At 47.4% G+C, this 9,154-nt stretch overlaps 1 protein-coding gene across 3 annotated transcripts in view; it reads left to right on the forward strand.

Moving 5' to 3' along the window:
• Positions 1 to 6,920: 6,920 nt before the first annotated feature.
• Sytl2 (synaptotagmin like 2) overlaps positions 6,921 to 9,154 on the forward strand; it is a 96,579-nt gene continuing 94,345 nt past the window's right edge. For 2 of the 3 annotated variants that reach the window (XM_026784266.1, XM_026784267.1), the window contains exon 1: positions 6,922 to 7,277. The gene's annotated coding sequence lies outside the window, so the exon portion shown is untranslated. Of the gene's footprint in view, positions 7,278 to 9,154 lie in introns of all 3 variants that reach the window. The other variant, XM_026784268.1, reaches the window with a different exon arrangement.

Below are 9,154 nucleotides of genomic sequence, written 5' to 3' on the forward strand. Positions count from 1 at the left end.
AACAAGGGGAGACATCAGAGGGGGCCATGATTATAATATATTGCATGAAATTCTCAAGGAACTAACAAATATTAAGTACATCTTTAAACAAGAAGGAGGAAAGGAATTAGGAATTAAGAAAAAATGTATTCTTGGCCCTTGGCTTCCACATGGGCCTGTGTGGGCAGTACACCCCCTTCACGTGTGTAAAATCACACACACACATGCAGCGCACGATGCCCGCCTGTGCTCTATGCGCTACCATACAGTTTGCGAGCTTCTGAGCTTTGGGCAATGGGCTGGAGGTGAAATGCGCTAACACACACACACACACACACACACACACACACACACACACACACACAGAGAGAGAGAGAGAGAGAGAGAGAGAGAGAGAGAGAGAGAGAGAGAGCGCTCTATCCACTGGTAAGAAGCCCTTTATTCAATAGCACCACGGAGGCTTATACACCCAACAGTCAAGTGGGCCAACAGGTGAAAACCTTATCCTCTGATCCTCAAGGCAAGGCAACACGTGCTTGTGAAGCAGAGCTGGTAAACAACTTTGACACAGCTTTCAGTAACTCAGATCAGAAGGAAAGTAAAGATCTTTAGCAGGGAAGAGCAGCTGGAGGCCAGGACTCCACACACACACACATGCACACACACACATACACGCATGCACATACATGCTCTCGCATACACAAACACGCACACACACAAATTGGATGCAGTTTTGTGGATCACTGGCAGAGTGGGGAAGAGCAGCCCCACCCACAGGACCAGTACACACATCTCACAAGTCTCGAATCCAGTGTGGTCTTGCCAAGGAACTCACTCCTCAGGTGAATTCCCTGTGCTCAGAGATAGAGCTGTGATCAGGTGCCGCCTTGGGAGGGAACACATTATTTAAGTCAGAACTACCCTGAGGACCCAAGAGCAGGATAGAATCACAGAGACGGTTGTAGCGGGGTGGATACTGGATGCGCGCTGCATGGTGACAAGCTGAAAACAGCAGGTAAGAGGAAGGTTGGGCCGGGTACTCTAGTGTGTACGCTGGTGTCTAGGGGCAGACTTCATCTACTGAGGTTAACTCTGGACTCTCACAGCCATTCGTCTAAGGTTAGAGGGTCAAGGACCTAAGGATCTACCCACCTGTCACACGGTTCACAGCTACTAAGCTCCGAAGCTCCGGTAGACGAGGCAAACATCCGCAGGCGCATCCTTCTGCAGAGCAGTTAACGCTATGTGTTCTGGAAACGCAAAGACAGGTCTGCCTGTACAGATCCCAGAGCTCCGACTGCTTCTCAGTCCCCCAGCACTGTTGGGAGACGCCCCTACATCTGGAACATCCGCTGCTCCAGGGGTGCAATCCCGAGGAGACTCTGGAGGGTGGGAGACCCTGTTCAGCTCACAGCCTGCAGAGGTTACACGTGAAGTGTGCCGTGGCTGTCTGCAGGAACCTGTCCAGTACGGGCGCAGCACCAGCACACGATGGAAAGAGGACCAGAGTTTTCAGCTCACCTGACCCTACTCCCACCCCGGGCAGTCTGTGTCTTTCAAGAGTCCACACACACGTTGATTCAGGGTTTTTACCTCTTTCTTTCCTCCTTGGTTTCTCTGTAATGTGCGTAGATAGTATTATTACTTTATTAAGCGTGGAAACCTTAAATTTTTCTGCATATATTTATCTAATCTTGTTTATATTTTTTCATTAGGCATTTATATTTTCGTTTCCTCTTCTCCTTTTTAAATTTGTTTTTGGTAGTGTTTTGACTTGATCTTACTGATTTTAAAGCTTTTATATTTCTATTTTTATTTCCTTTCTTATGTTTCTATTTGGTTATAAAATATCTTACTGGGAAATTTTTTTCAACTTTTCTTTTTTTTAATCTGTTCTTTCCATTTCCCCTTTATAGCATTCTGGTCTACTCCCCTTCTTTCCTCCTTCATTGATTTAACCTTGCTTCTATCCTGCGTCTCCCTCTCCTCAACTTCTTATCTATTTACTATCTCCATTTTATTAGAAGTAATTTTTAATTTCATAGGACAGTCTTCAATATTTTTCCATATTCTGTTTTAGGATTTTTGAAGATATGCTAGTGTTAATTAATAATATTAATTGATTTAAACATATTTTTTATGTCTTGTATGGTTTGGTGGTGTTACTCATAATTAAACAGTCATCAAGATTGAACGAATAATAAAGAATCTCTCCACAGACCAGGTAGACTCATGGAGAATGTAAGCAAAAATATCAGTGCCCCAGCTTCACGATACCTGACCTCACACTACACTGCGGAGCTGTGCTAACAAAGGCAGCAGGGTGCCGGCAGAGGAACAGACATATACACCAATTGAACAGTGGACTCAGAAACACACTCTCACAGGTATAGCCTCTTAATCTTTGACAAAGCAGTCAAAAGCACATATCAGAATGAAAGACACTGTCTTCATCAAACGATGCTGGAAAATCTGAATTTTCACAGAAATAAGAATAAAACTAAATCCACCACTCTCACCCTATTCTACACTAGCTCTAAGTGGTCTAAAGATTGTAATGTGAGATCTAAAACTTGGAAAGTGCTGGACCAAGCAGGCGGACCACCTGAAGGCAGAAGCAAGGGTTTTCTGAATAGAGTTTTAACAGCAAGGGATATAACTCTTCGAATTGACTAAACTTAAAAATTTCTATACAGTGAAGCCTCCATTTTGGAAGTTTATACCCTGAAATAACAACACGCAAATTGTATTCTTTTAAGCACTGCCTGGCCCATTAGTTCTAGCCTCTTATTGGCTAACTCTTACATCTTGGTTCAACCCATTTCTAACAATCTGTATGTCACCACGAGCTCGTGGCTTACCGGGAAAGATTCAGCATGTCTGACCTGGCAGCTTCATGACGGCGGCTCTCTGCCTGCCTCCTTCCTCCCATCATCCAGTTCTGTCTACTCTGCCTGCCTGATTTTCTTCCCTATAAAAGGCCAAGGCAGTCTCTTTATTCAACCAATGAAAGCAACACATAGAAAGAAGATCCTCCTACACCACAGTGGGAGCAGGGGCTGTCTCTGCCTCTTTTTTTGGCTTTTGGGACCCTACTCCTCATACTGGGTCACCTTGCCCAGCCTTAATCCATGGGAGGTGCAAAGGTTGGTCCAGTTGTGTGAAGCCTATTTTCTTCCACTGGACTTGTAGAGGGCCAGGTAAGTAAGATGAATTCCAAAAATTAATAAAGATGTTGTGAATTATGATATAGCTAATATGCTAGAAAAATGTTTAAACAAGATGGCCTTCCATTTTTTTTATTATTAGAATGAAATATATAAGCCATACGCTCTTCTAGTTTAACTCCTTTTTAGTGTACCATTCCATGGCATCAACATCTGTCTTGCTCTGCAGCTGTTGCCACCAACCATTTTCAGAGATTTTCCATTGTTCCACTCTGAAGCTCTGAGCATACTCAGCAGCTGTCTTTTGTGCCCCGCCCCCACCATAACTACAATTCATTTTCTATCCGTGTCTGACCATTTCAGCTGCCTCGTAAGGACAGAAGTCTTCTAATTTTTTTTTTTCAAAGTGACATTTTTTTTCTTTACCCATAAAAATAAGAAAAATCTTGCTTTAAATTGTTAGAGGAGCCGGAGTGATGGCTATGCAGTTAAAAGCATTTGTGGCTCCTGCAGAGGAGGCCAGTTTGGTTCCCAACACCCACAGACTTACAGCTGCATGGAACTCCAGCTCCAGGGAATTCTTCTGGCCTCCATGGGCGCCACACACACTCATGCACGCATGCATACACGCATACACGCACAATGCACACACATCTATTAATAAAATGACAGACAGTAAATCTAGAGACTTACAAACATGCAATTAATGTTAGAAGGAAGTTGACGTGCACAGATTAGGATCACTGGAGACATAAGTAATGGCTGTACACACACACCTTCGAGAGGTAATAATTATGAAGGTGCGAGAAACATACATGCAAACATAAACTGATTCACATCTGCATATGCTCATTGTCCGCAAAGACAATGATAATAATGATGCCACAATCTTCACGGATATCAGAAGCCTCTCCTGAGTTTTAGGTCCCTGGGAGCTTGTACCTTCTTTGCATTTGGCTGAGGCCAAAGGCTTGGTCCTTTCAAGGCCCTCTTATCTTCATCTGTAACACGCGGAGAGCAGTGTCTTACCTTAGCGCTTCTCAGGGTTGATGTGAAGATGGAACATCATAACAAAAGTCAGAGGCCTTTGAAAAACACAAAGGCCCACAGGATGCCAGGCATTGTTAGAGGCCACCGAGAGGTCGCCAGCAGTGTGATTCAAGGTCAAGTTATGCATTTTGAAAAGATGTGCAGTATTTACAAATTATTCAGAAAGCCAGATTCTTGCTTTGGTGACCCAGAACCATGACTAAATTGTCTCCGAAGCGCCGCACATTTGATAACCCCTGCTCTTAGTAATCACCCCACATTCGGACCAGATGGTCATGCAGCTTCTCTTCTCAGCAGAATCTAAAGTTTTTAGTGGGGGGAGAAGTTGTGAATTCACATAGCACAAAGGCAAAAATCACATCTCTTATCAGCAGGCTTTTTTACTTTTATATAGTGGCAAAACTGCTGCCCTCTGTAACCCATCCACTAAGAGAACCCTGTTTGTCAATGCAATTTAACAAGCGTTTATTGAGTACTCATACTGTACAAGGTAGTTCAGTTTTGGTAGAGATGGAGAAATAGAAAGGATAAAAGTAGTGGGGGGAAAATGAGAGATTGTTTCTAAAGTGGCTGATCTTTAAAAAAATATCTTTGTGTGTATATGTACAATGTGTGTGTATATATTTGTGTGTGTTTCTGCAGGTATGTGTGTGCCACGCATGTGTGTGAAGCCAGGGTGAACGTCAAGTCTCAGGCCTCATCTTCTACCCTCTTTGAAGCAGGACTTTTTGTTGTTTTTCTGCAGCATATGGTAGATTGGCTGGCCAAGAGGTTCTGGGGATTGTCTGTGTCTCTGTCTCTCATATCCCTTGAGCACTGGGATTGGAGACGTGAGCTCCACTCCTTCACAGGGTGCTGGGGATTTGAACCAGGTATTCACACTTGTGTAGCACTTGTTTTACCCACGGAGCCATCTATTGTCCCAGCCCAGAAGGGAGTAAGCTTAAAAATGGAAGGGAAGCGGCAGATCATGACCGCCAATTATAGAAACAAAAGGAAACCAATGACAAGAAAATGATTGGGGAATATGCCTTGGAGTTGGAGAGGTTGCAAGAACGGAACCCATTCCATGTTGGAGACCAAAATCTGGTGACATTTTCCCCAGGCCTTGGCGATTCCTTGTGTTGGGATTCGAGGCAAGACTGTTTAAGTCTGAAGAAACCTAGCCCATCCCATCAATAAGTGTTTATCTACACTATGTGATAAAGCTCACGCTGTCACTGTGGTACTATGACAAGCACCACCATGTTTAACCAGTGGTTTTCATCCCTTCTAGCTGACCTAACTGTGGGCCCTCTTTTAAGAACTACCTTGGTCACATGTGTATTTCAGCTTTTATTATGACAGTCCTCCTTGTGTGGGTGTTACTTTTGCATACCCAGTTGCATCATTTATCCAAAATTAAAATTATTTGCAAAGTAGCCTCTTTAAAGGTAAAGGGAGTTAGCCTAGTCAGTTCTCTTTTGTACCCTAATGCTCTCTCACAGGACCCATGACACTGTTCAGTGTTGAGAAAAAGCCGGAAGATGCTCCTTAAAACCTAGTTCAAGGACTCCTAGGCCTGTTCGTAGGCCACAGCAGAGCTGAGGCAGGACAGAAATACAGAGAAAATTATGGGGATGGAAGGGAGAAGAGACCCCACCCTAGGTTCGGGTTGACGCTTCTTTCCGGCTGAGAGTCAAGGATCCCTTTCAGGCATTTCCCTTTCCCCACCAAGAACCTGCATTTTCTACTCTTCCCAGCACCCACATATGAAGGCCTAGTGGCTCAGGGTTCATCAGATTGCAAGCCCATCTCGGGCACCTCCAGAGTCACCCTGTAATCTCATTTATAGAAGGAGCATGGAGAGAGAGTCCGGGAGGGTCCCTTGGAGATCGGTCAGGCAGTGAAATTCCAAAGGCTTCCACCATCCTGGAACTAGTACACTTCTGTCCTTAAAGGTGTGCCTGCCTTGGCCAGGGCCTTCAGGAGACGGGACCCTTCAGTGCTTCGGGGCCTGCGTGACCGACCCTTTCACTACACATCACAGTCACTGTGTATCCAGGTTCTACACTGGTGTGTGTGTGTGTGTGTGTGTGTGTGTGTGTGTGTGTGTGTAGAGAGAGAGAGAGAGAGAGAGAGAGAGAGAGAGAGAGAGAGAGAGAGAGAAATTCTCCTTCCATGGTGGAATGAGGAATCACACTCAGGGTTTTCGGATTATGTGGAAGCTGCTTTTACCGCCAAGCCATCTCACTGGCCCTGTATTAGTACATATTTTTAATAGACTTTTTTAAAAAAAGAGTCTCACTCTCTAGTAAGAGGCTAGTCTCGAACTCAAGGCAATCTTCCTGCCTCCCCCGCCCCCCGTCTCCCAACTGCTACCTTTATCCATCATATTATTTCATCCCAACTATCCCCATAAAGAAACTGACCGACTGCCAGACATCCCTTCTCCCCGCGCGATGGTGACAGTCTCTACTTTTCAGATGGAGCGTCCCCGCCCTCCTTATTCTTTGGATTTTTATTTTTTAAAGTACCCTTTCCTTTATTTGTATCAAAAACTGATTATTTCCCGGACAAGTAGAGAAGGAGGCCTGGAAGGGAGCGCAGGGACTGGCGCTCAGCAGGCGGCGCGGCAGGCGGGGCAGCCGGGGCGTGCCCTGTGCTCCGGGGAGGGTCCCGCGCTGCCCTCGCCCTCGGCCCGCCCCGGACAGCAGCGGGCGACACCTGGGCGGTGCAATCTGCTGCCAGCCCCGGTCGCGGAGGGCAGCTCGCAGGCAGAGGAGATACCGCGGGCAGCCGGGGGCGCCCACTCCAAGAAGCGGCCAGAGAGATTGGGGCGGAGACGCGGCTCGCGCTCTGGGTCTGACTTTTCTGCCCACTGGCCGTGCCACCTGGACTGGTTTCTGGGTCCCCCCCCCCCCCGGCCCGGGTCTTGGTGTAGCTGGAGGGAGTTGGTGTAGAGAGGTTTTTGTTGTTCTTTCTATTCTGACCTCGCAAACGTGAACGGTGTCGGCCACCGGCAAGCTTCATTCCTGAGTTTCTCCAGTAGTAAGACTCACTTCTGCTGTTCTGCAGCGTCCGCGAAGCTGGGGACCCCAGGTAGGTGGGACTATGCTGGGCGGTCGCGATGGGGCGGGGAGGGGGGGAGGACTTTGAAGGACTGATCCCAGACCCGGGGCTGGAGGCCGGCAGACCTGGCTGCAGAGCAATCGCCCCAAGGTGCTCAGGTGAGGACCAGCAGAGGGTATATATCTTTGCACAGGTGCTGCGAAGGGACCCGCGAACTCGAATCTGAAAATTAGCAGATTTGTTTTGGGGCAGTTTCCCCTGCACCCAACCAGACCTCTTCTCTTAGCGAGTTAAGTCACAGGGGTGGGATTTGCCCGCTTCAAACTGCAAAACCGAGGGTAACAGCGTGTGAGGCTCTATCCAGCAGCCGATAGGAAGTGGGGTAGGAAGTGGGTCTCTGCTCTCCTCTCATCGCGCCTCCTCCCTTTTCCCTTTTCCCTTTCCTCCCTTTATAAGTCGCCTTTGCCTATGAGGGGCTCCATTTCCGGCATCATTGAAAAGTTCTTATTTTTACCAGGGGGCTAGTATGTGACCAGCAGCCCCCGGGACTCCAGGCTCTGGGCTCCCGGTTCAGAGGGGATTCTAGGCAGACACATGCTTTGAATCACAGCCTTCTAACGCTACAGCTTAGGAACAGTGTGCAGAGGAAAGCTGATGGGATCCTTACAGACGCTGGCGGGTAGAAGGGGTCCAAACTGTTGTCCAGCCTTCCCTTCCCCTTTTGACAGCCCTTTGGGGCGAGCTAGCATGCTGGTCTCTGTTGTCTGAAAGATGGAGCAAGGAGTCAAAACAGGCTCGCTGAAAGTAGCTGAGGGCTTGAATCCGTTTCTGTAGCACATGCCCCACCCGCCCCACAAACAACTTCCTGTACCTCTGTGGCTCTGCCTCCCATCACCCCCTCATCACCTCCGGAGTGACATTCATTTGAAAGCAGATTCTAGGACCCCACTGTGTCCAGGAAGAAGAGAAGGTCTGGTGAGGAGGGAGGAGCAATGCTTGAGGCTCTTTACTGGACGTTTCCTGTGGGTCAGACTCACCGCTCTCTGTATAACTTCTCACAAAGCCTCTCCAGGTTGGTACATTGTATCTCATTCTGCAGTTGAGATGTGGAGGCGATGAAGATTGTTCCTCTTATTCTAAGATAGCTCATCGTTGGCACAGCTGGGATTGCAATCTAGTCTCTAATTCTAAAAACTTTTTACTTCCTTCTCTTCTGTAAAGATAAGCTGGAGCAGGTAAAAACCAAACAAGCAAACAAGCAACCAGCTCACCCACCCAACAACCGCATTATCGAGCTCTTGCTAAGTGCCAGGTACTGCTAAAGCATCTCAGAGGTCCCATTGGCATCTTTGGTCAGGGATGTCTATCGTACTGACCTTGCCCCTCACAGAAGCCCTGTTCCAGAAGGCTGTTCAGATCCACTGAGCTGCTACTGTTTGGGTGAGGCTGGAGTTCTGTTTGCTTTATCCTAGAAGTGGTTTGGGGTCTAATGAAAGATCGATTGTCCGAACCTGATCCGTTAGACCTGACCGTTGGCTTGTGAATGATCCCTCTGTCCCCTAAGAGGCCCGTTCCAGGCTTTTGCTCAATAAACACTTGTGGAATGAATGAATGAATTAGCACCTTGTACGGAGTGATCTGCGACCCCAAGGACAGCAGAGCAGTGCGGGGCAGCCTGGGCCTTTTCCTCTAAGCCCATGACGCCAGCCATAGGGTGCTGCTTCTTGGGCAAGGGAGGTTAGGGCAGCCCGTGCCTTTGTGGACTTCCAAAATTCCTCAGCTAAAAAGTTCACACCCGTTTTTATAGAATTTTAGAAAATATGGCTCAAGCCGGGCGGTGGTGGCGCACGCCTTTAATCCCAGCACTCGGGAGGCAGAGGCAGGCGGATCTCTGTGAGTTCGAGGCC

This window comes from Microtus ochrogaster, chromosome 22 (assembly GCF_000317375.1).
Source record: "Microtus ochrogaster isolate Prairie Vole_2 chromosome 22, MicOch1.0, whole genome shotgun sequence".
Taxonomy (NCBI): domain Eukaryota; kingdom Metazoa; phylum Chordata; class Mammalia; order Rodentia; family Cricetidae; genus Microtus; species Microtus ochrogaster.